Here is a 26,510-nt window from a genome sequence, read left to right as displayed (position 1 = left end):
TGCTCCTCCCGTCTGAGGCCTTTTGCACTACAGGTGTCTAATGGGAGCTGGCAGAACTGTGCCTTTTAGTACTTAAGTCTTGACTGTGAGAGGAACCTAATCTAATTCACATACAGTATACGTAAGAGAAACCAAACGGCCCTCTGACCTGCATGTGGAGCACACGGACTGCTTCCTGGCACACATTAGGGATTTTTGATGGGCATAGAGGATTGTCGATGGGGAGCAAATCAAGGAGCGGGAACTAAAAAACTCACAATGTAAAGGAGGAAAGGAGGAGGTAGTGAAAGAAAGAAGGAGGTAGTGAACGAAAGGAGGAGGTAGTGAACGAAAGGAGGAGGTAGTGAACGAAAGGAGGAGGTAGTGAAACGAAAGGAGGAGGCAGTGAAGGAAAGGAGGAGGTAGAGAATGAGGAGGTAGTGAAGGACAGGAGGAGGTAGAAAAGGAAAGGAGGAAGTAGTAAAGGACAGGGGGAGGTAGTGAATGAAAGGAGGTAGTGAACAAAAGGAGGAGGTAGTGAAGGAAAGGAGGTGATAGTGAGGGACAGGAGGATGCAGTGAAGGAAAGGAGGAGGTAGTGAGGGACAGGATGAGGTAGTAAAGGACAGGAGAAGGTAGTGAAGGAAAGACAGAGGTAGTGAACGAAAGGAGGAGGCAGCGAGGGACAGGTAGAGGCAGTAAAGGAAAGGAGGAGGTAGTGAAGGACAGGTAGAGGCAGTGAAGGAAAGGGGGAGGAGTTGAATGAAAGAAGGAGGTAGTGAATGAAAGGAGGATGTAGTGAAGGAAAGGCGGTGGCAGTGAGGGACAGGTATAGGTAGTGAGGAACAGGAGGAAGCAGTGAGAGAAAGGAAGAGGCAGTGAAGGAAAGGAGGTGGCAATGAAGGAAAGGAGGATGTAGTGTAGGAAAGGAGGTGGCAATGAGGGATAGGAGGAGGTAGTGAACAAAAGGAGGAGGTTGTGATGGACAGGCTTTTGCAAGAATGAATGAATGAAAGGCTCCTTTCAAAGACTGAACAGACCAACATGCTGTAACTACAGAGGACGGATGGACATTTACTCATCAGCAGAGAAAGCTGTTGGACAACAGCTAGGATGGCCCCTACTGACCCACATCTATGATGCTTATAGCGAGCCATAAAGCACATTTAATGGCCTGGTAACAGTTGGATCTGGTGCAAAAATCTTTGAAAAAGCAGCGCAATGTTTTTGTACTGCATCACATTCAAGCTACAATCTGCAGTCCAGATGTTGTTGAAGCAGCTGTTAAAATCCAGACCTTTGTGCGTCTTCATTAAGATTCTTTAAAGTTCATTGTCGAGGACGCAGGTGTTGAGTTTATTGAGTTGGATAAACCCAGTTTATCCGGCGCTAAGATCCACCCTGTGACCTCCTCGGTACTCTCTAACCATCCATACAGCCTGCTTGCCCTTGTACCATCTCCATCCACGGCTGACTAGCACCCAGTCTCCCAAACAAGCCCTGACAGCCAGCGTCACATCTCATTCCTCACGGCCGATGCCCCTCGACAGAGAGGACACTCATTCTTACACTCTCGGCAGCAAACTCCCTCACTTATTGGCACCTATAATATTCTCTTGCCGCTGTTGTGTCGTAACCATGTTAGTTAATCCATGAGGTCAGCGCGATAATGCCGGGGTTTGTACATGAGAGGCTGCGAGTGGGAAAGAAAGTTTATTTCTGAGAGACAAAGAATACCGCCTACCATCAGGTCGACTTGGCTCGAGCACAGCAAATCCATGTGCCTCAAACTTATTTTCCCTCCTCTAGAAAGCTTTCTTTATTTAGATCCATTTGTGTGGACGAGTGCCTTTTTTAAAAGCACATTCCAAGAAAAGTGCTGCATGTTCACACGGAGCCGTTGCAGGAAGTTTACACATCTCTGTCTTCGCATGGTTATGACATCGCATAGTCCAGCTTTCAACTTCTGCGGTTTCACACCCCCTAATTGGCACACGAGAATGCAGGCAACTGGGCTGTTGACATATTCTGGATAATATTATGGATGTTTCTATATGCAGCCAGCTGCCTCCTGCATCTGTTTTAATGTTAACAACGCGCCAACACTTGGCAGGGTTTTATTGGCAGTTAAAAGTGTAAAGGAACGGTCAATGAAATGCATTTTTATTGACGGATAACAATGTGTTTTTGGCGGTCGAAGAGTTTTTAGGCGACAGGTGGCTAAAGATTTTGTTACATGAAGGAAAACTCTTCCTTTCACTTGTCCAATCAAACACAGAACTATTTTAAGACTTAATAGCAGCCTAAATGATGTACTAGAAGCAGCAGCACGTTGGCGACTGGTCTGGTTTTTTCGGACTTTGACCTGGGCCAACGGTGGTGAAGAAACCACTAATGAGCCTCAGCGTCTTCCTGAATGGGCCAGGGACCTCCTGTTAGCCTAGCGTAAGCTATGTAGCGCCGAGCCTTTATGGTTTCCAGATGTTGGAGCTACACAGCTAGATTGTGTTCTCCCCGTCCCGTTTGCAAACAGCGCACTGGCAGCCTGAAACATTGGGTGAAGTGTGCTGGAGGAATCAATGAGCCTCATTGTTGGAAGTATTGTTCGACCATGCATAGAGTCAGGTTTCTTTATGCTTTTTATGAATTTTTTTTTTGTGTTTTTCAGTTGATCCATTAAGGAATTTAATGTCATGGAAATAAGTCTCCAAGGATTCAGGGCCTGGAGCTTCCTAAACGAAACCAGAACATCTCTTTTACTGTGTCCATCTCCGTTCCGTTCCTGCGTGCATCTGCTCGTCAGGGCCGTAGTTCTGGATGAATAGAAAGAAACCCCCCCTCCCACCGATTCATAGGAACTTCACACACTGCAGCTCTGTAAAGCCAGTGTGAAACGTAGAAACAGATGGACATTGATGGTACATCACGTTCCTGTAAGTCTGTTTTTAACTGGACTGCAGGAACACAGCAGCTGAGTGTGTGTAGCGGACCTCCTGGCCGGCTTCCAGGAAGGGTTTTTTACTGTGACCGCCGCTGGGATATGTCTGAAGAGGGACTTACCAGCAAATCCAACTTCCTCTCTTAGATATGTAACAGGCAGACGAAGATGAAGAGAGATGGAGGATGTAATTTAGTTCAAATCCACCAATAAACTATCCACTAAGGGTTTGCGGAGTTGTTAACATTTTGAATGGGGCTGACAATCGATACAAATATTTAATCGTGATTAAACGCAGATTTTTTATCTGCTCAAAATGTACTAAAAGCATTTAATTAAAAGTATCTTCCTATCTGGACTGTCTGTGTTGTTTTCAAGTGTCGACTGTGCCTACTGCCCCCATTGGGACCATCAAGGGCCCCCCTCACCACGGCAACCCCTGCCATGGAAACCAGCCCCTCAAAGGAATGACCCCTTTGAGTACCAGTGTGTAGAGACCCCTCAGTTGTTGCTCTACCTCGCTCTGTAGTACGAGGATACAGGCAGGAGAAAATAGCGTTCCCTTTTCTCCATCGTGTTCCCTTCACTTGCTCTTCCGGTCCTTTATTTTCCTTTTCACCTGGGAATCCCCTGATCGGGACGCAACCTTTGACCCCACCGCAGACGGTTAGAGAAGGGACTTTCCTTGTTTGTTTGTCCCCATTTTTACATTCATTCCTCTTGCAGCGTTTAATAGACCAACCATGTGGAGTCAATGGCAGAAACACAGTTGATGCATGTATCCCCAAGGCGCTGTGGTGGGGTGGGAGACTTCACTGTCTCAGGTCTCCTCGTTAAATCACAGAGCATAAATCCTGGTAGATAAAAAAGGAGCCATTGGCTTTATTTTGGAGCATCAACAGATGTTTGTGAATGGCCTCTTGGGAGGGAATGTCTCTCTTTTAGAATGCTGACAATAGCTGGTGATAAACTGGGGACAAACTGAAGAGCTGGAGCGCACAGGCCCAGATTTTCATTCATCTATAGATGCGTACCAAACTGGCACCCTATGGATGAACTGTTTTACTTTCATTTAGCATTTTATAAAGCAGAAAACGTGTAGATTTTAAGGAATAAAAGCGCTGTTGGAGAACAAAATAGAAAAAACTTGATTAGTTTACTGTGAAATCAGTAATAATTCAGGCTGTTCTCATAGACCGTTCGTAGCTATGCCTACAAAACGAAATCAATTAGTACGCAATTTACATAATGTGAACCAGTAAGTATAAAGAACAATAAACGCCGTGTAGAGAGGTTGGTGTGGATGGGTGGGTCAAAAAACACTGTTCTTTCACCCTGCTTTTCGTACCCCGTGTGAAACCAGAAGTCAACCTTGATTTATTTGTCATGTATGTTTCGTACTTAAGTTATGCCACTTCCGTATTTTTTTTTTTATTCCAAACTACGATCTTTTCCTAAACCTAACTAAGTCCTTTTTGTCACATAGTTTCTGTAATTATGCTACGCCACTTCGGTTGTCATTTTAACCCAAACTCCGATCTTTTCGTAAACCTAACTAAATAGTTTTTGTCACGTATCTTCCGTACTTCTGTTACGCCACTTTGGTGTTATTTTAACCCAAACCACGATCTTTCCCTAAACCTAACTAAGTAATTTCCTGTGAAAACGGATGTTTATTTTGACTGTATGCATATAACAAACGGAAATGAACACGCGTGTCACATTTTGCTGGACATTCAACGCACGGAAAATGAGGAATAACACTTTTCAACACCAACTTTCACATGGAAATAGCAATAATTACATTCCCTAATGCATGGTCTCTATTATTTAAATCATGCCATATATCCTGGCATCTATATCACATTCCAACTATAGCCTTGGTTTCCTTATAAACTTTTATATTCAGTGTTATTCGTATAGGTTTTATAGATTATACAGTAAAATCTGTGCAGTTTCGTGGTCTCTTAGGAGCAGCAAACCTGTCCTCTGTGTTTTACCTCCGCCTCTAAACTGCCTCACATTTCTCAAACAGACGTCTGGGCTGCAGCTCGTTGTTGATACCAGCATGGCCGTGTAGCACGAGTCCAAACATCACAGACGTGAACTTCAAAGCTCCGTATTAGTCGTGATGTTATCTCCGCTGCTGTCATGTCTGCAGGAGCCTGATTGCTATCTCCTACTGCAGGGATGTATCCGTGTTGTATTACATTTAGATTTTGCACGCCACTCTTCTGAGTAAAATGCACAGAAAGTAGCAAAAATAACAAGAGCATAGTCCGTAATTAGCCGTTCCTCCTGCAAAATCCGGACTGTGTAAAGCCACCAGCTTTTTGCCAGTTCTTTTGTCAGCGCGCCACGGGTCGCCAATTATTGATTTTGTCTCTCCTCACCTCACCTATCCCCTGTGGGGAAGCAGGAGGAGAGGGAGACCCCCCGTGGATCTGCATGTCCACATTCAGATGCTAATCCACTGCCATCTGCTTTCTACCTCAGGGGGGCACGTGATGCCTCCCTGTACGCGGCGGGCGCTACGGGGTAGGGAGGAAAATCCCTGAGCTCCTTGTGCCCTGAGGGCCTGCCAGGCTGATTGCCACCTTTACACCCTAATCAAGGCACACTGCACCCCCCCTTTTCTCCCCCTCACCCCTTGTCTTTCTCCAACAGGGGTCATGCATAGAGAAGGCTTAGAAAGAACCTAAAGACCCCTTTTATCCAGGGGCAATGGACCTTAGCATAATAGACCCCTTTTTTTCTGCACGACCCCTCGCATCGACGGGTCAAAGAAGCTTCCCATCCGATGAGTTAATCACTGCCGGTGCAATGTCGTCGGCCGTTCAAAAGCGTCACTCTTCCGGCTAATCAAATGAAGCAGACGTGATTTACACGGAACTTCAGGATTGTTGGAGTTTAGCTCCCACTCTCTTTGAGTGGGAACGCTTCTCAGGCTTGTTTTTCTGGGTGGTTGCACGTCAACTGGTGTGTGTGTGTGTGTGTGGGAATCGTGCTCAGATTTGCAGCTCCGGGATGACATAATAGAGTTTATTTTGGCCGTCACTGCAGGAAGTTCCTCTTCATGCTTGTAGCATTGGAATTCAATTATTTCTTGAGTATTATATCGTGTAAAACGACTCCTCTCATGGATGAAGTAGATGTAGTTGTACGATGTAGTTCAGATGCTGTTTGGGAAGCCAACAAGCATTTTGTTTTAAGCACACTGACCGCTTAAGGCTAATGGATTGGATTATAAACGCAAATGCTTTGTCGGGAAGCTTAAAGGAATAGTTTGGGTGTTTTGCAATGCGGTTGTGTGAGGTACTTATCCATCAATACCAGTTTAAGTGCGTGCCTAATTAAGAGTATTTTCACCGCTTTACCTCGCCATGAGACAGCCCGTTCTGACAGGAAACTGAAGCGGTTGTTTCCATCTATGCTCTCTAGAATGCAATGTACAGCAGAGTCCAAGAAAATGGTAATATGACGGATCACCAATGATGAAAAAAGTGCAAATAACTCTGCAATGAAAACACTACAGCCCTGATAATAGCTGTGACAAATGTCCCCCAAAAAGTTCCCACACCACTTGGATGCTTTTCCCATCGTGGATCAAATGAAAACTTAACAGAGACCTGACGCAAACAGGAAAATAAAGTCCCACACCCTCCGGCCTTTATCTCCCATGTCCTCACCACTAATTCAGCGCAGCTCGTTTCAAACCAGGAGACGGGGAACGCATTTTATCTGCAGTAGCTCGTACGTTCTCAAGCCCAGCTATTTCCTGCATTCCCGTCAGCAGACATGTGAACCGGTTGTGATCTAAACCACAACGGGACGGAGCTTCAGATTCAAGACGCTGTAATCTGCGTCCACATCTGAGTAATGAAAACACGAAAGCTCCGTCTGGTTCAGCCTGTGCTGCATCACTCGGTCTGCATGGGACTGTCTGCATGTGGTTCTATTTTGTGTTTGGTTCTGTGGGTTGAAGCCAAAGTGACACTCAAGTCCGTGGCATTGCAGACGATGTCACGCTGTCTGCAGAGCAGGTGATGGCGGCGACCTGAATGCTGATGATGCACTGACACAAGCACTGCTAGGTGTCCCCTTTTCTGATGGATGGACTTACCTTCGCTCGGGTATAGTTTGTCTTTCTGTCACTCTGGCTGTGTCATCATGAATAACAAATGACTCCCGACGGGAAGTCAGACTTCAGCTCTATTTGAGGCAAAAAAGGTTTCTAACTCTGAACTTTTCATTTCACCTCTCCTTTTCCCTTCATTCTCTATTGTTTGACCTTCTCCAGCTGTCTATATGGTTTAGTTCAATCCTTCTGCAGGCACTTAGTGATGCATTGATTAGTCAGTTGAGAATCTGTCTCATCTGGAATTGTTTTTGGAATTGCATAGTTGTATATTTCAGTAGTCTTCATTCATGTAACTGGGTTTAATACCAGTTGATCACATCCACATTGCAGTCCCTTGCTATTAAAGGGATAGATCGGGTGTTTTGAAGTGGGGTTGTATGAAGTACTTATCCATAGTCAGTGTATTACCTACAGTAGATGACGGTCGGCACGCCCCCAGTTTGGAGAAACAGACAGGAGTACCAGCACGGGAGCAAAGCAATGTACTGCTGTGGACGGGGGCAGCAGCAAAACCTATTTTAGCCACCTAAAAGAAAGGCCCACCTAAAAAAAATCAATATCAGTTCAAGTGTACGCTGTATTTACAGTATTTTCACCGCTTTTCCTTGCTGTCAGACAATTATACTGTCTTTGTTTCCGACAGGGAACCAAAGCCGCCATTTATGCACTCGCCAAATCAACCAAACTACATTAAAAAAAAAACAGTAATTTTACCTCGCAGAACACAGGAGATGCTGGTCGAACGCTGCCTCGATCGGTTAGTTCGTTTGTGTTATTATGTGACTTTGGTTAGTTCCCAATTTTCAATGGATTCTGGTGGCTTTGGCGAGAGCATAGATGGATACATTGCTTTGCTCCCATGCGGTAACTCCTGTCTGCTTCTCCAAACTGGGGGCATGCCGACCGTCATCTAGTGTAGATAATACACTGACTATGGATAAGTACCTCATATAACCCCACCTCAAAACACCTGAACTATCCCTTCAATGCTTTGTGTTTCTCTTTCCAAGTCAGACTTCAGAGGCACCAGATTCATGTAGCTTAATAAAAACCGCGTCCTATAAAAAGATGAACTGCTTTTTTAAAGCGTTTATCAGTGACTACATAGTTTACTTTTTTTTTTATTTCCCACTACATCACCTCTCTGCCAATAACGCTCTCGTTGCCATCGCAGCCGCTGGGTCTTCCTCTTTCATTTAACTTTGTTTCCCCGATGGAGCCGTAGCCATAGTGACTCATCTCAGTGTCATGGAAACAAAGCGCTATCGCCGTGGCAATAACAGCAGCCTCCAGAACCCCCACAGAAACCTGTAACCCACACATATTGACTGGATTAAACCATTATGTTCCCCCATTTTGAGCCTATCTACGAAGAAGAAATAAGCAAAGTCGTGATTTAATCTCTCGCCGGAAGCAATACATTTGGCATTAGACAATGATCCTGACAAATACACACTCGCTGGGCACGATCTTTCATTCTTTATTATGGGACATAATGGCCACAGCAGTAATCAGACAGACACATCCTGAGCTGCAGTTGGCTCCAAGCATGTAAATGTCGAGTCAGTTAATGAAGAATGACCCCACCCTTGAGTCCCTCAAGTGCATGAAGTCATTATCGCTTCGCTACACCAAACCCCATGTCAGTGCATTATACCTGGGATGCTCTGCTCTTAAATAACTCTTCTTTCTTCACTCCTTCCTCTTTTGTTAATGGAAACTGGCAAGAGATTCCCCTCCCCATCCAGCATCCCGCATCTTCCTGCTCATATTATTGCCTTCCCCCCTCCCCCACTGCATGTCATCCAGGCTCTCCTCTCACTCTAACCACAATATTGCTGTATCACTTACACTAATAGCCTGCACTTAGAGTACCTGAAGGTGAAAGCGTTGCCGAGATGCTTCCTGTCGACGGAGGAAAGATGCGGAGGTTATTGCACATTGTGTTTGCTGTTACAACGCAGTTTAAAAGCCAGTCTCTTTGAGTTGATTGAATAGTTATGTACTACATTATCACTCAGCTGTCAATTTTACCGGTCTCTTTGGCGCTTGATGCTTTTTATTGCTCGTCTGAGTTGTCGTAGTTCCTTTTTAAAGGACCGTACCGGTGTTTTTTGCAAGTTTTATCTTGTCAATTTCAAATTGCTCAAAATACATGCTGCATAGTTCTACGGTTTCAGATGTGTAATTCCTGTGATTCCAAGCAGCCACTGTTTTCTATTCATTTCTATGCACAATGAAAATGAATTGTCAGACTCTAAAAGTCAAACTGGAATTTGAATCATCGCCGTTTATGCGTAAATTCACAGACTGACCATACACGGTCCAGACATATACTCGGTTTGGACCGAGTCTTTTTATGTATAGCTGTCTTAATAGTAGCTGTTTCCTCACGAGCATGTATATATATATATAACTGACATTTCTTAAAGTAAAAGATTGTGAAAATAAGTGTTTAAAGTGACCGTTAAAGAGGATCTATTCTGCACAATTTCAGGTTCATGCTCAAGGTCAGCTGGCCCACTCTGTTGTGATTGGTCAACTCTTCGGACTCCGCTCCAGCTCCGCTCTTACTAGCTTTGCTTGAGGGCGTGCAAAAGTAGTCGCTAGGCAGCTATTATGCGAATGTGTTACTTGGTGACATCACCACGTTACAGAAGAAAAAGGCGGGACTTCAAGCAAGGCGTTTCAGGAAGTTCAGCAGCAGTGTTTCTCCCTTTGGCGTGGACTTTGGGCTTTGTAACTTTGCAGACCTTTTACATGCACAAAAAACTATATAACACACTAAAGCAGAGAGGAAAAGCATAATAGGTCCTCTTTAACATAATTTCTATTTGGTAAGTCAAAGAGCTCAGTCAGAATAATGAATTTATTATGGTGCAGAAATGAACGGAAATCAATAGCTGCTTGGAATGGTGGAAAAAATTGTTGTTTCCAAAAGTGTTAGGGCTAATACTATTTGTTACGGTCCTTCAGGAGCAGTTGAAAATTTGTTTTTCAATTTCAAAAAACATAACAGATTGTTACTCGTTTCTCATGAGGGTTGTGCTCGCAGTATTCCCCCATTCAGAGCAGCCAAAAATCAACATCATGTCTATTCCCGAGCCTCCTACCATGACTCATTCTTTTTCGGGAGACGGGAGGAGGAGGGAAAGTAGAGCGGGCTTGCTTGTTTTGGACGCTTTACTGACGGGGCGGTTTCCCATGCTTGGCCTGAATGACAGAGTTGCCCCATAAGACTTGACAGCTGTTGACTCCAACTCTGGGATGCATTTGTCTGTGTTTGTTTTGTCATTTATTGGTGTTTACACTTTGGCAGGACGGAGCTGCGTGTTTGCGTGCCGGGCCAGGATGTGGGTCGCCGAGTGGTATTCTGTGTATGTGCGCGTTCATTTTGCTATATTTGAATGGATATCACGAAGTGTGTGGCCGTGTGTGCATGCGAGTTGTGACATCCAAAGTCCCGTGCAGCTTCCACCAACCCTCCTCCTCCTCCTCCTCCTCCTCCTCCCTGCTCGTCCCTGATGACTTCCAGAAACTTCCGCTCTTAACTCCGTCTCAGTGACACGTGTGTCCTCTCTCCTCTAAAGCCTGAACGCTACAGCAACTCAACAGGGCTGCTTCTCACACTTCTCTCTGGAGAAACATCTGGACTTAAATAGTATTTAATTAACCAAGAGCCTCACTAATAGCCCCGTGTCATCGCTTATTCTTCCTCACATAAAGCCAGAGCTGTGCCTCTCTGTGCTGGAAGTCATTTATTTTGTTTTCAAAACTTCCATCTTAACGACAGCTCCTCTTCCTGGATCGACTTTTCACCTTCTAGCCAACTAGGGACTGTTTTCATTAAGCTGATCTCTCGCTGGAGCGTCATGACTCCAAACCCCAGCGTCTGACCACTGGTGCCCAGATCTCAGTGCTCCCCGCGTAGGTGCTAATTTAGAGCAGATGGCATGCGGACGGCGAGGTTTGGAACTCCCATCAACAGGAAATTGCTCAGAAACGGGGACATCCTTGCTACAAATTACAGACCTTACCTCGCCGGTGGTAACCTGCCCTTTAAATGATCCGCTGAAGAGAGAAACACTCAGACACCAACAGAAGCCAATTACTGTTTTAGCACTTTGGATGCATCATTTTATTCTCATTTTCATTTGGCGTACCGTCTCTGTGCACTTTGTAGGCGTGAGTGTATCATCTCTGACTTTTTATGAATTATTTGTTTGCTTTGCTGCATTCAGACACCCCGCAGGTACAGACGAGGATAATATGATCTAAACTGAAGAGCAAGATGGAGCTTCTAAATTAGAGAGTGAGCACCTGAGGCCCGAGTTCTTCAACTGAGGTTTTTTGGACTGTAAGGGGGAGGCATGGGAGGGCAAAGATACATGTTGCATGAGGTGAAAGGGTTCGGTGCATGCTGATTTTAGTTTAGTTTAGCAATTAAAGTGGACCATTAGCGCCCGATTGCTAAGGGTATAACAATAGATTCAATAACCCAATATGATCAATTCAAAGTGAAAACCAATACATATCATCTTTGAGATTTTATTTTGAAATTCCCATGGCAAGTCTGTGTCACCATTTCTATCCAAGCGCACCTCCTTCCTACAGAGCCCAGTAATAAAATGATCTGATCATATTTTCATACTTATTGTGAGTTGATATAAATGTCACTGATTGTGTTTAAATGAGCATATCATATTGTCTCATATCGATCGCAGGCCCCTGAATTGAATGGAAATCCTATCGTGGCAGACTTTGTGAAATCAGCAAATATCATATCGGTTTTCCAAAGCAACCATATAATATCGTATCGTGACGAAACTGGTGATTTACATCCCGACCGATTGCAGCAAATAACGTCAAACATTTGCTTAGAAACCATAGAAGAAAGACGCTACTTATAACTCCAGAACTGGTTTGGGAAACATAGTGTTTTTAAGTTTTCTTCAGTATCAAAGTTAACCAGTGATAGTTGTCCGTACAGCTATGGGTGCATTACAAACAGGAACTGCTGATAGATAATTTGACATGTTATTAATGATGCAAATTTGCCAATACATGCAAAAAAGGTCGTAACCCACATCATAACTCACAATTCAATATTCTGTTTGCATCCCCCAAAGAATAGTGGGAAACTGTAGTGTGTGTACTATACTAGCTGACATGAAAGAACAATTCAAATTTGTCCAATTGAAACAAATTCGTGAAGACCTCTCTCCATTTTTTCTCTTGTAGATCGGCCAAGGCGAATTGTATCCGGTTTGCAACGTCTTCTTCTACGCTCTTTACTGGCAGATTACAGCCGTGTGTAGCCTATAGCCCCAACTACGCCGTAGCCGAGTTTATTTGCTCCAAAACAGTTGACGGAAACGCTGCTAATACGCATTTCTTTTTTGCGACATTTCAAAATTTGCTTAAAATTCACAGTAAAATTGAATGGAAACACTGATATTGGCAAACATTTCCTAGTTTCATAACGTGACTTGAATATGTTTGGGTTTGGGTGTGCTGGTCAGGCTATTTTCTCCCATTTTATACACTAAATCTATTAATGAAAAATGTAAATGCTTGTTAGCTGCAGCCCAACACTGAGCCCTTCTGTGCTGTTCTCTACCCAGTGAAGTTTTACCCGGGGAATAGAGAGGCTCTGTGTTCCCCCGTGAGTAACAAGCATGTTGTGATTTTTTTCCATGGAGTAATATGGCAATCGTGTACAGTAGCCAGTGTTTCAGTTCAGCCCAGGGTGCATGGACGACTTCAAAGCCCACGGCTACACCCTGTGGTTAGTGTAAAGCCGGGCACACGCGAGCCGGAGCGTTCACGCACATACACACAGCCTGGCAGGGAGTTGATATATACGCCGTGATATACACACACACACGCCCTCAGACCGGCGCAAATTTATTTAAGTCCATAAAAACAGTTGACTGCGTTCTCACCCCTGAATTCCCCCACAGTCGTAGCATCAATCCCCCTCCACACGCCTCCCCCCTTCTCCTGCTGTAAAACACACAAACACATGCACACACTCTCCACTTCCTGTCTTTCCCTTCAGATCACATCTGCGTTTTAAAACGAGACATATTTCACATTTAAGGAATTTCCTGTTCTGCTTTTATCAGAGAGGAATGACAGTCTAAGAGTAACACACACACTATCTTTAGTAGCCTGTCAGAGCGGGAGGGCGTGTGTGTGTACGCCTCCACATTGTATACGTGCATATGGATGTGAGTGATGAGACAATATGCACCCCTGAGAGGCCGTCTTGCTGGGCGGTAGAGAGGAAGGACGACTTTCCATCCATCACTGTCAATATTTCATCCAGTGGTGGTCCGGCTGTTGCACGAGGAGGGTATTGGACATGTGTTTATTGGTTGTGTTTTCAGTAGTGTTATGAATTTCAAGCTGCTCATTGAGATGGTGTGACGCTCACTCTTGGCAAAACGTGCAGCCTGCTATTTGCTCTCGGCGGTCGCAGACGAGGAAAGCTGCACTTTTTCAAACCACTCAGGTTTTTATGCACTGAAGTGCTTTTCACAAGCCTCCGATACAGTCGCACTCTCTGAATAACGGCGAGCGGCCCGGGTTGTTGGGTGATTACGTGTCAATATCCTAGAGTAAACTGTTCCCGGAGTATGAATGGAGTTGAGTTCATCTGGTGTGTTATTCTAGTGCGACTGTAAATAAATGATCAGGCTTTTGTCACCCTCTGTCTGGAGAGTAATCTTTATACAAAGATATTTTTTGTGTTTGGTCTGGGCCAGAGGGCAACCTCAAAAGTGAAGCCAATGCTGAAGTGTCTTAAACTTGCATTCTTTCTAACAGCCAGCAGGGGACGACTCCTCTGGTTGCAAAAAGAAGTCTGATTGTATAGAAGTCTATGAGAAAATGAGCCTACTTCTCACTTGATTTATTACCTCAGTAAACATTGTAAACATGAGTGTATGGTCTCAGTTGCTAGTTTCAAGTCTGTTGTCTGTGTTTTCATCTTAAAGCTTTAACCCTTTCACAGTGTGTTTTCAGTTGGTGAAAGTTAATTATAACACTTTGGTCTCCTAGAAATGTCTTATTCAGCGCTCGGTTTTACTTAGCTCCACCCCTCTTGTGTCACTTCTGGTTGCAAAAAGCCAAGATCCACCAAATCACCAAATCCTCAAGCTGAGTTGACTGAATCATCAGTATCTCTGGCAAAATAAGTAGCTTTTAGGTCTGCAACTAACGATTATTTTTATTGTTGATCAATCTGTTGATTATTTCTCGATTATTCGATTCGTTGTTTGGTCTATAAAATGTCCGAAAATGGTGAAAAACGTTGATCAGTGTTTCCCAAAGCCCAACATGACGTTCTCAGATGTCTTGTTTTTATTCCACAACTCAAAGATATTCAGTTTACTGTCATAGAGGAGTAAAGAAACCAGAAAATATTCACATTTAAGAAGCTGGAATCAGAGAATTTAGACTTTTTTTTCTTAAAAAATACTCAAATCGATTATCAAAATAAATTTAATCGTCAACAACTAATCGATTAATCGTCGCAGCTCTAGTAGCTTTAAGCATTGAAGCTTCAAATACGCAATTGTCAATTCAGCCATGATACAGTAGACAGTGTCCAGTACAAAAGCTCACTGAAAGAGTCCGAGCCACAGAAACAGTCACGCTGGCTAATTCTGCTATAGTTCAGTGGTTAACCGTAGAAACAGTGCTCATAAAGGACTAGTTCTGTACTGACGTAAACAGTTTGAAGTTGATCAGCAGGTTGTGCAGGAGCATTGTACACAGAGCATGAACAAGGTGTTAAACTTTGGTGAGTCAAGCTGTAGTGTCTATATGCAGAGGGCTCTCAAGGGATGGAGAGGATTAGCTTCTGTATCTGGTCTAGCCGCTCTGAACAGACTCACCTTTGACCTCTGACCTTTGAGTTCTCAAACAACTTTTGATCAAACAACAACAGTAGTAAAAGACACCATCGTACACCTTTGAACACATTTTGTTGTTGAGTAAAGTGAAAGCTTCGGAAAAAAATACATTTTGGATCTCATATTAAAGGAAATTACTTAAACTAATAATCATAAATAACCTTTACCGATGAAATAATCATATGAATGGTATATGATTGGCCTGGCTGGCTGAGCCTGAGACACATGAGTGTCTGCTAACCTTGGAACAGACAGACGGATCAGCACGGATTTAGGTAATTAGATTTTCCACGGTCTTAAATCTAATTTACTGTTTGTTTAAAGCAAAACAACCAAACAACCAAACGGCACGGTATATTTCTGCCGTTTTACGTCAAAAGGAGCAGTCGTTGTGGGAAACGGACATCGGACTTACTTGTGCTGGAAAGAGATTGCTCTTGTGATCCTGCTGACGCTGTCGTGGTGATCTGATCCTCAGTCATTAACATGCGTCTGCCAGCGCTGGCGATTACTAGGCCCGTGTCTGGGTGAAAGTATTAACATGGCACTGACTGTAAGGCTTATGGTTTTGTACCGTATATACTGTGGTAGGCAGGAGAAAAAGATGTTATTAGTATTTCTAATATTGTTTATTTTTATTTCAAGAAGCAAAACTACTTTTTGAGCAGACTTTAATTTTTATATTCATTGTCAATTAAAGTGCCCAAACCACCGACGTCTGAGAAAATAACCCTGATGATGTCATAGTGATGTCATCAGGGTTATCTTGAATTTGGGCTCAAAACTTCGAATTTTTACAGAAAATGTATGAAAATGTATGTTACAAACTGGCAGCGTTGACTTTGAAAGACGTGGGTGTTTAACAGACAGGAAGTGTCTATTGAAGGATGTTTTGAGTTGCATCATGGGAAGTGTAGGATCCAGTGTTATTGGAGTTTTGACCAAATTCTAGGCACTGAAAGATAGGATATCTTGGCCTCTGCTGCATCGATTAACACCATTTTTTATTATCTGTCACTCACAAGTGGTGCTGGGCAATATGACAGTATACTGTATATCATCAAAATATTTTTCTATATTTATATCGTGATATGGGCTTTTAGAGAAAACATTTTTTATATTTATTTATATTGTATTTAAATAAAGCACTTTAGTATAAAAAATACTATTTCTTAAAATGAGAAAATACTCAGTACATTTAATTTTTCAAGTATTTAATTCACACAGGAGAATACAGAAATATTCTTTACCATGTGGTTATTTCATATAGATTATTTTTTTATTGAATTACCAGAAAACATGCTATATCATGATATATATCATTATCGAGATATAAAATGACCTATATCAGGATAGAAGATTTGGGACATATCGCCCAGCCCTACTTACAATTTACACAACTTTATGGAAGTGCAATAATACGTCAATATATCATTTATTCTTCTGATTAATTGTTTAAGATGTCAGAAAACAGTGACGGATGCCCAAGAAGTTACTTCAACTCACTTGCTTTTTTCCAACAAACAGACCAAAACGCAGTGATATTAAGTTATCAATGATATAAAACTGAGAAAATGTGTTTTTATCAATTCTATAAATTCTGTAAAAGATTTGTTCTGATGCTCATCTGTTTTGATTAGCTTTCCCCAGTTTGTCTCAAATTTCCTCCGCCTCCTTTCCGTGTTGTCCCAAAGCACTAACCCTAATCCCTAATTAATATCTGCATTCATATCATCTGCTCTCTGCTCTCTCGTAAAACCACAGCAGTTAAAAACAGAGCTGGAATTACAGCTTTAATGACACTTGTGTTCGATGACGCAGAACCACTGAAGCCGCCACCGCCGCCGCCGTTGTGTTCTGAAGCACCTGCAATAAATTTGCCCACTCAGTGAAACCCAGCTTGTGCTAAAGCTGCTGCATTTTTAAAAAGCTTGAGTCATGCTTTCAGAGGGGGAGAGGGAGCTTTTTAGGATATGATGATACACCAGTAAGTCTGGAATTCATAGGCGAAATGAATTAGTCAGCACTATTTTGTTTTTGGTTGATCCGGTGTCCTGGATATCGTATGGTTTTGGGGCTGCAAACTTGGAGTAAAAAATAAATGCATGACCTCCTCATTGATCTTTATTCTGGATTTGATAAATTGTATGAAATCTCCCATCCAAATCTGGATGAAGGGGTCCAGGCCGATTACACACAAGCCTACGATGATCCATTCGATTAATCCAGATCATAGTGAGTTGGCTGCGCCCCATTCCCACTGATCAACCCGCTACTCCAACTCCAATACAATGCGATTGACCTACCTTTTAATTTGGGATTAGGCATCAAGCTTTATTGTGACCCATGAGAATAAATCCTGCGAAAAAACCATATGCACCTATTTGATTGAAGAAAGTGATTAAATCTGTCGGGGAATGAACAAATTTGACTCGTGTCCAGGGAAAAGTGGCTTCTTGGCGAGTAATTATCCTGATATTAAACCAGAGGACTGTATATATTTAAAAATATTGACGCTTGTGTCTTTCTTAACCACACAAACCTGTGAATTACCTCGCCAAGAAAACTTCCGATGGACATTTTTGTCATTTTTTTGGTCTCTCAGAAGCAAATATATTCTTCAAGTCAGGTTCAAAACAGTATAAAATATCCTATAATGACGTCGCCATTGTTTCTTCTAAGGTGGTTTCACTATTTAACGTACTTTAAATATTCTTAAAGGGACAGTGCGTAGGATTTGGCAGTAGCTAGTGGTGTGGTTGCAGATTGCAACCAGCTGAATACCCCTCCTTTTTGGTCTCTCAGAATCAAATATTTGATTATTATTATAATATTTGATATACAAATATAAAGGTCATGTTCAAAACTGTGTAAAATATCTTATAATGATGCCATTGTTTTACCTTTAACATGGTTTCATTATTCTTAATGTCTTATAACATGCATTAAATGCTTCTTGCACTGCAGCGTGGCCTGTTTCCACCTATTTAGTAAGATTGGGTCTGATGTTTAACCGTCCATATATCCTGCTCAAACACAGGATAAACAAAACGTTTAATCTGGGTACGGCGGGTTCAGCCTGCCGCTGTGTTTGTTGACGGTAGCGGAAGATTGGCGTTAGCGCGACTCGCATCTGCTTTCTGGCAGCGGAGGCCGAGGGGAGATTAGATGTTAGTAGTGGCCACGCTAGCTGGCTCTGCAGCTCCGGTCCAGGCCTCGCTCTGTAATCAGCGCTGGCTAAAGGCCTCCCTACAGGCGGCTGGCGTTGACAGGACTGTCTGCGCCTCTCCGAGCTTTGATTCCCACTCTCTCCCACCGGCGCCACCCAACCTTCCCTTTATTCTCCTTATCACCCCTCTCTTTTACTCAAAACACCCAATGCCGCTTGGTTCGTCATGAGCAAAACGTGAAAATTATCTCATAATTCAATTTGACAGCAGGATTATTTCTCCGCTGCCATTTTAAATGTCTCATTTGCTTCTTTTTTTTTTTTTAACCTGATCCAGTCCCAGACACTGACAGGTTGATTACAGTCTTCTTACACTGATGACTCTTTCTCCCCCCCCTCCTCTCCCCTGTATAACCAGACAGGCTAATGATGGGACTGAGAGAGAGGATGTGATGTGGGATGGAAGCAACAAGGCTGGATTGCTTCATTCCCTCTCTTCCTTTTAATTTTTTCGAAGTGGTTTTGGGAACAGTATGAAGATGTATTCTTTATGATTCAGCCTCGCATCAACCTCCTTGGTCTCTGTGAGGTTTGGCGATCATGTTAGGGAGTGTCCCTAGACATCGGTCTGGCTAATTCTGGTTTGCTTTAGTGGGTTAATGTATTTACTTCTTGAAGGATGGGTTCAGAAGTCTACGATAATACTAACTTATATCAACATTAGCCTCAGGATCAGTTAGATCTAACCATAACGTTAGATCTATGGGCACATGGCAGTCTTGGCTTCTTTTAAGCTGTTGTGTGCATGTTAGTTGTTAAATGTTAAATAACTCTGGATTCAGCTATTAGTGACTTTTACAACATTTTAGGACCTAATGATTTAAATAAAGGATATTCAAGTGTCCGTACTGGGAAGTTGATTCACATTCTCAGTTACAGACGTCTCTTTCCCAATGTAAGTCTATGGGAAAAAGTCTTTTTGGCCCCAATGGCATCACGTGACGGACACAGAAGTTGTAGCACCACCATTTGGCCACTACAAAAAAAATGGGATCAACGACCGGCGCTCTTCCTGGGGTCTTGGTTGTGTCCTGCTAAACAAACCAGGACGTATCCCTCCTCTGCGGCTCAGCATTGGAAACAGAAGAGGGGATTTTTGTACTGAAAGGCTATCCTTTAATTAACTTTTTTTCTGTTCATTTATCCAGTTGTTCAAATTTGCACTCATTCATTCTTTTGATTCATCTGCTCTCTCTCTATAGCTCATACATTTTCTGTATTTATTCACATCTTTGACATCTCTAGTAGCGACTGCGGGGTGATGGATAGCTGAAGACTGGGACCATTGTGAGCCCCATGGACTCTAAATATATTTCATTTCATGTGGTTTTTGAGGCTGGAGTAATGAGCAGGGTATTAGGCTTTCAGCAGTCAGAGCTCAGTGCTTTCTGGGTTGCATGCTTTTGCTCTGCTTGTCTGGCCTCTGCAGTCTCTCACTCAGACCCTCTTTTCCCCCCCTCGTCCACCACCCCCACCACCCTCTCTGTCTTTGTTTCAGTGCTGCTGCTGCAGTCGGCCATGCCTGCAAATGAGCATTGGGACAGAGCGATTATTCAGCACGGGGCAAGCCCTGCACCCCTCCTTTTTAGATACATGTTTAGATGTTTCATGCATTCATAATGTCTTTGAGCAAAAAATTTGTACAGAAGAGATACACACTGAGAATGAAATATGAAATTTCTTGGATGGAGGTTTATCTTGCAATTCCCTCAGGGGTGGATGAGCTTCATATCTCTTTCAAACATGAATTAATGTGACTGACACATACACATTTCTTGTGCCCATCCCCTCCCCCCCTTCTATCCAACCCCTCCCCAATGCTACGGTTTGGTTGCGGAGTGTGTGCCGGCGACGGGGGGAAGTCAGGGAGGGAGGGGGGGAGACCTACGTGAGACAGCATGCCGGTTTTTGCGAAGGAGTGTGTGAGCCGCAGTAGTGTGTGAGCCGGCGAAAAAGCATCAGCCGTCTCTCTGTCAGCGTGGCGCTGCCCCCTATGACTCCTGTTCGCTCCTTTTTCTGTCTCTCATCTTTTTTTTTTCTTTTCTCTCCGCAGAAGCCACTGCCTCGCCCCCCCTCGAGCCCTCTTTGCAGACAAAAAGCTGCCCTACCCCACCAGGTAAGTAAGGTTTTTTCCTTTTCCTACAGTATGCTTTATTGCTTGGAAAAACAAAAGCAGCAGAGATGAAGAATATCTTCCTCTTCCCCCGAGCTTTCAATGTCTCCCTGCGTATCATCTCCCCTTTGTTTGCAGAGATTCTAATTATTCAGGATTATTTGCCGCTGACATATTCCAACAATAGAGCGAAAAAGAGCTGATGTTGTGATAAGCCAGGGGCTGTTTCTGTGTTTTGGTGACCCGTAGTCTTTGTGACGTACCCAGTCTAGACGTCGCTGATTATTCAGCCAGCAGGACAGTTCATTCCGAGTATGCTGCTGCTAAAAGCAAATGTTTACCAAGAGATATAAAACCAAGAAAAACATAATTGTGACATATTTAGAGGCCGAGGCTGTGATGGCAAGTGGCCGTGGGCGGTTAGCGACTCGTAGCCAACATATTGTTGGTGGTTTCTCTCCGTGGGAGTGACACCGAGCCGAGCGAGACCACAGGACACATTACTCGGCCTGTCAGCGCCGGCAGAGCTGGCTGTCACAAGTTTGATGACGGGCTCGGTCGGGCGGTCGGGAGGAGTTTCGGGGCGGTTTTTGATGTGAGCAGGTGGTGATGGAGCGATGAGACGCCAACTCTGACACCCCTTTTTCTCCCACTCTGTTTATTCCTGCCTTTATCACCCTGTCCCCCCCTTTTATTTCCCCTCTTTCTCTCACTGTCTTGCTCTCTTTCCCTTTCCAAGTTGTAGTAGGGCTGCACGATTATGGCCAAAATGATAGCGATTTTAGCGACAACATATTTTCACTTTCACATTAAAATAAACAGAGCACTGTTTTCAATTCCATGTTGTGCTGCATTCTTGGTAATGTACAAATTAGGGCTAAATGATGGAAAAAAACTGACATTGCAATATTGTTTTTATCTGCTACACATATTCCAATATGAAACAAGACAGGAATATTAATCTTACCCCTTTGTTAGCTACATTTTAAAGTTGAACGCTTCAATCTGGTGCACTTCGAGAGCAAAATTAGCAACATTAAGAGCTAGATAAACAATTATATGCTTTCAATTTAATCATAAACATATTGGTTGTACAGATAATATCTATACCCGAAAGTGAAGCCAAAACATCTCGATCACCGGATGTTGTCTGTCTCTATCTGCCTGCATGATGCAGACAGACAGATAGACAGACAGACAGAGATTGGCAGCTCTGAGGCGAGCTGTCCTTCCCTGGGAACCAACATTGGATGACACACCATGGCGTAGGAGGAGAGGACGAGGGGGCAAACGCGCCCTCTCTCTGTCCTCTTTTTCAGGGGCACAAATGTCCCCCCAATCATCCTCCTCCTCTTGCTGTTTTTTCCTGCGTCCGTCTTCTGCCCGCAGAGCGAGGTCGCCGTTTGGCAGGGAGGCCGCTGTTGCGGTTGGTTAACCAACTGTTGACGCGCTCGCAGGGCCAAACCAGTGGGAGATAGGGACATTGTTTCGGGGTCAACGTCGCCCCCGGCTCCTTTTTGTCAGCGAGGCATTCGAAACGTAATGGAGCTAAATGTAGGTTTTACAGAGATGCCAACTGGTGAAAGAGAAGGGCATTGTCCCTCCTTCACTTCCCTCAACTGTCAGTTAGAAACACATCTCAAGCAGAAATCTGAATTTGTAGTTTAATCCTGGAATGCACAAATGTTACCACGTTGCATGATGGGAAATAGTGTTTTTTAGGGGTGGGAATCGCCAGAGGCCAACTGTTTCAGAATGCATTGACTCCTAGGTCTGTTGTCTGCATTTCCACTGCGGTCTAAAGACCTACGAAGATCAGGCAAAAGCACCAAAAAAAAGCAAGTCATGTTGCTTTTTTTGGTGCTTACAACCACATCTCATGGCGTGCATCAGCGTTTGCTCAGTGTATCTTGTAGTGTAAATACTGAGCAAGTCGACCTTGAGTTCGTGTTTCAGTCATCCAGTAATTGCAACAGTATTTTTTCAACATCAGCCTCTCGTGCTGCAGTGCTTTTTAACCATCAAGGCATCCGATACCCTTGATGTTTGACACAATTGCCCTTAAGTGTCTGTTGACAAGTGATGGGTCGGGTATGTAGCTGGATGTCACTGATGAAGATGAGGCGAGCCGTACAGACAGATGCAGCTGAATGAAGTAGACAGCATGTTATTTCGGGCAGGAAGGTTGGTGAAGCTGAGCTTGAACCAGGCGCTGTTGAGGAATACGGGGATGATGCTGCATGACGTAAATACGGATTAATGAAAAAGTTATCCTTTGAGTTAATCCACAAAGCACTTGTTCTACTGACGTACAATTAATGATATTGGCTTTGGACCTTAAAACGCTGCTAGAAAGCTGCAATAAAACAATAAAAACGATATAAGATCAATTTGACATGCCACTGCAGGCACAATTCAACAGTAAAAACTTAACCATTTAACACTTAACAGCTGCTGTCTTCCCTAAAAATGTTGATTATTTTACACATTTCAGCATCTTCACATTCCTGAGGGTGAAAGTTCTCCAGAGTAATAAAAACACAGCCTGCAGGCTCCATTCTGGGCCGCCTCGTCTTGTCGTGTTGATTGACGAATGTGTGTGTGACGCTCTTAGGCCACTAAGAAACCTTCATGTATGTGGATATAAACCAGTTCTCCCACCTGTCTTTACTCTTAAGTGCAGCTGTCGCCTCGGGGGCACAAAGACCCGCACCTGGTCCCTGCCCCGGTTTACATAGCGCAGCGAGGAAAAAGTGCTGCTCGCATGCGTTTGAGCTTGTTAGATTATCTGACGGGCAGAGAGCGTGTTTGTTTTTTTGCATCTGCAGTGTGATGCGTTTGTGTTAACATGTGGATCCAAGGTCTTCTCCTCTGTTTTCAGTCACATCCTGTCTCTGTTTTTTGTCCAATAAGATGGAGATGCTTCAAGGACAAGTAGAGAAATCTGTCATTTCTAACGCATTGCTGTTCTGCAGATGTGTTAAAGACCAGATGAACCCATGAGTATTTAAAAAGAATTTGTGATATCTTGCTTTATAATCATTGTAAACAGAATAAGATCACTTTTATCTATCTAAGACAGGTTTGTACTCAAGTCTGACTTGAATCCAAGTCACAAATTTGATGACTTTAGACTCAACAAAATCAAAAAAGACTTGCAACTCGACTTGGACTTTAACACCAGTGACTCGTGATTTCACTTGGACTTGAGGCTTTTGACTTGGAAATACTTGTTACCTTCCCAAAGATTAAAAAGTATGTTATTTAAAAAGTGTGCCATGAATCAATTCATGTCTTGAATCGACTAACTTTAACGTTATTCATTCCCAGTGAGTCGTCACTTAAATCCCCATAGGTCCACTTTGTTTGAACCGATCCAACCTTATTGAATCAAGTTGTAGGAGACAACCATGAAGAACTAACATTATGTTACGAGCACCAATTTTGATCGCGTACAAAACCTATGCGGTGGTCAACAGATAATTAATTGCAGAAATTAGTGATGCAAGTGTCATTACATTTGGTGAAGAGCACATTATGACTTGTTTCGGACTCGAAACTCAAAGTTTAGGACTTGAGACTTGACTTGGGACTTGGTTGTCTTGATTTGGGACTTGACTCGGCAATTGCTTGTCTTGATTTAGGTCTTAACTTGGGACTTGCTTGTTTTGATTTGGTGCTAGTTACAGGACAAAGAGAGACAAAGTTCTGCTGCTCCCCTCCCTCTACAATCATCTCTTCTCTATTCTCACTTTGGATTAATTAATGAGCCTCTTTCCCTGCAGAGTTTGGCTCATTAGCCACACAGGCCTCTCTGTCCTCAGTACTAAAGTGTGGAGGTGTAAGAAACAGACCCCTCTCTGTCTCTTTTACACCTGTAAGATTGCACTGAGCACACTGAGGCCCCCGCTGAATAAAGAAGTTCAGGACGACAGTACGTGCAGAGTTGTGATGAGAAAAGGCGTCGATGCAATTACTCGCGAGTGAAGTCAGTGATGGAAAGATAATGAGCCATAAACGCCAGAATGGTTATCAGATGTGGGAGAATAGTTTTTCAGTGAAGATCGGTTCCTTTATTGGAAGAAAATTTATTGAAATAATGTTTTATTTTGAAACTTTTTCTGTTACATGTGAATATTCCTCACCTTGACTACAGCCCCTCGTAGCTTTGATGTATTAAACATGCATGCGTTTGAGTGTCTGCTGCTGTGTGGAGGCGTTCACTGGCCCCGGGGAGTGTGCGTGCGTGTTTGTCTTTGGGGAGAAGGAGGCTGTCTTTGTGAATTATAGATGAGGATGTGGCCAAGTTAAAAGGGGAGGAAGCAGAGACCTCGGAGGAGAGGCTCTGTCAGATGTACTGGCTGGACCCTCGGGTTGGATAACACACCACAGACACGGCCAGGACGAACCACTGCAGCTTCAACAGCCACGTTATTAGCATTACGCATGCCCATTCCCTGGCATTAATTTCATTTTTATACACATTTATTGTTTTTACTTCATTGAGATCAGTGTGTGGGTTAAAGTATGCTTTGATTTCACGTAAGTATCACCTAAAGAACCCAAGGGACACTTGTGGGATTTAAAGGAGTTGTTCTAGCATTGGCAACTAAGCCTTCAGATAATTGTGGAAGTATCTTCCTGTGATGTTCCCCTTTATCTCCTCCGTTGCCTCATTTCAGCAAAGTTCAGCGAGGTTTATCAGGCCTTTTAACGTGGCGCTGAGATTAGGATTCATTTCCTGTTTGCCTCGTCTCTAATGATGAAGTCAAATCTGCGGATTAGGTCGGGCTCTGACCTCCTTCCCCTCCTTCCTCTATCCTTGACTCTTCCCTTCCTCCATCTCTGTGCCTACTGTGCGACACATTTGGCCTTTCCTCCTCCTGGGAAGGAACACACAGGTCAAGATGAATGTCGTGCTTCGTCAGTTGTTTTCTTCCTTTCCAGAGACTCGAGACAAATTGTTTTGTTACTTGAACTCTCCGTTTGTGCCCGTTCATTAAAATATCGACCCAGGTGATGCGCCAGTGGAGGTTGATGGTCACCGTGGGCGACTGATAAGATTGTGAAAATGTCAAATTATCAGCATTTCTTCTTGTGAAAGCTGTAATTAATGAGCGTGGAGATCAGAGGGCGGTTGCAGTTACTAGTGACGCAAAAAGGAGAAGAAGTTATTTGTTAACAACCGATCAAAAAGACTTGTTTTCACTCATTAATTCATTATTTCCCCCCAATTACCGTTACTGTTAATTAGTTTTTTTGCCCAAGATCACAAGCTCCACTTGTGAATTTATCATTTATTAAAAACATGGGTGCACTTTTGAAAAATAAAAAGATATAGTTTGAATTTTGTTGAGGGAGATTTAGGTTTCATAACAAGCAGGCCACCTGCTGTGAGAGAGACGGATCATTTACTGTGACAGTTCAAAACATGGTTTTGAGTACAATGCCTCTATTTCTGGCACGCTCCTTATTTTTGGGCTGGGCGGTAAACACTACTATCTTCCTCTCTGCTCATCCATTTCTTTTTCTGGCTAAGCTTCCCCGGCTGGCCAGCCTCCCCCCCCAGAAGACATTTCTTCCTGTGTGACCTTACTGTCTCTTTCTCTTACTATTTTTCTTCCCTCTCCACTCCCTGTCTCTCAGTGTCTTTCTCACCTTCTGTATTATCAACGTGCTTCCTCTCCTCTCTGTTAGAGAGTCTCTTTCTGTCTATCTGTCAGACAAATAACAAATCAGAGGAAATATGTTAATAATTGTGTGTAGTAACATAATAAATGCAGATGTTTGCATTCAATCTGTTCTGGCCGATCAATCCAATTCCTTCAAATTAAAAGACCACACCAACTTTTGCATGTTTTAGTCCATTGAAGATAAAGGGCACATTTTTTGTTATTGCCAACCTTTTTTACAAAGAATGTATGGAGGCCCTGAAGTGACACAATTACAAAAAAAAAAACACAACACAACAAACAATCAAAACAGAACTTTTTTGGTACGAATTAAACAAGAGACATAACAGACATAATGTGCTAGTAAGTGAGCTTTAGAGATTTTGGGAGGTGGATTTTGTTTCCTTTCGACGGAACCAGGCTAGCTGTTTCCCCCTGTTTCTAGTCTTTATGCTAAGCTAAGTTAATCAGCTGCTGGCTCCGGGTAATTTTTTTTAGTACATTATCATAACCAGTA

The 26,510-nt window shown here is 43.3% G+C and overlaps 1 protein-coding gene across 4 annotated transcripts in view; it reads left to right on the top strand.

Annotated features, from left to right (window-relative positions):
• Nucleotides 1-26,510, top strand: part of LOC119483762 (microtubule-associated protein 2-like) — a 61,892-nt gene that overhangs the window by 2,377 nt on the left and 33,005 nt on the right. For all 4 annotated transcript variants that reach the window (XM_037762203.1, XM_037762199.1, XM_037762200.1 and 1 more), the window contains exon 2: nt 20,262-20,324. The gene's annotated coding sequence lies outside the window, so the exon portion shown is untranslated. The remainder of the gene's footprint in view (nt 1-20,261; nt 20,325-26,510) is intronic.

This window comes from Sebastes umbrosus, chromosome 24 (genome assembly GCF_015220745.1).
Source record: "Sebastes umbrosus isolate fSebUmb1 chromosome 24, fSebUmb1.pri, whole genome shotgun sequence".
Classification (NCBI taxonomy): Eukaryota; Metazoa; Chordata; class Actinopteri; order Perciformes; family Sebastidae; genus Sebastes; species Sebastes umbrosus.
This window is presented reverse-complemented; position numbering and strand designations above follow the sequence as displayed.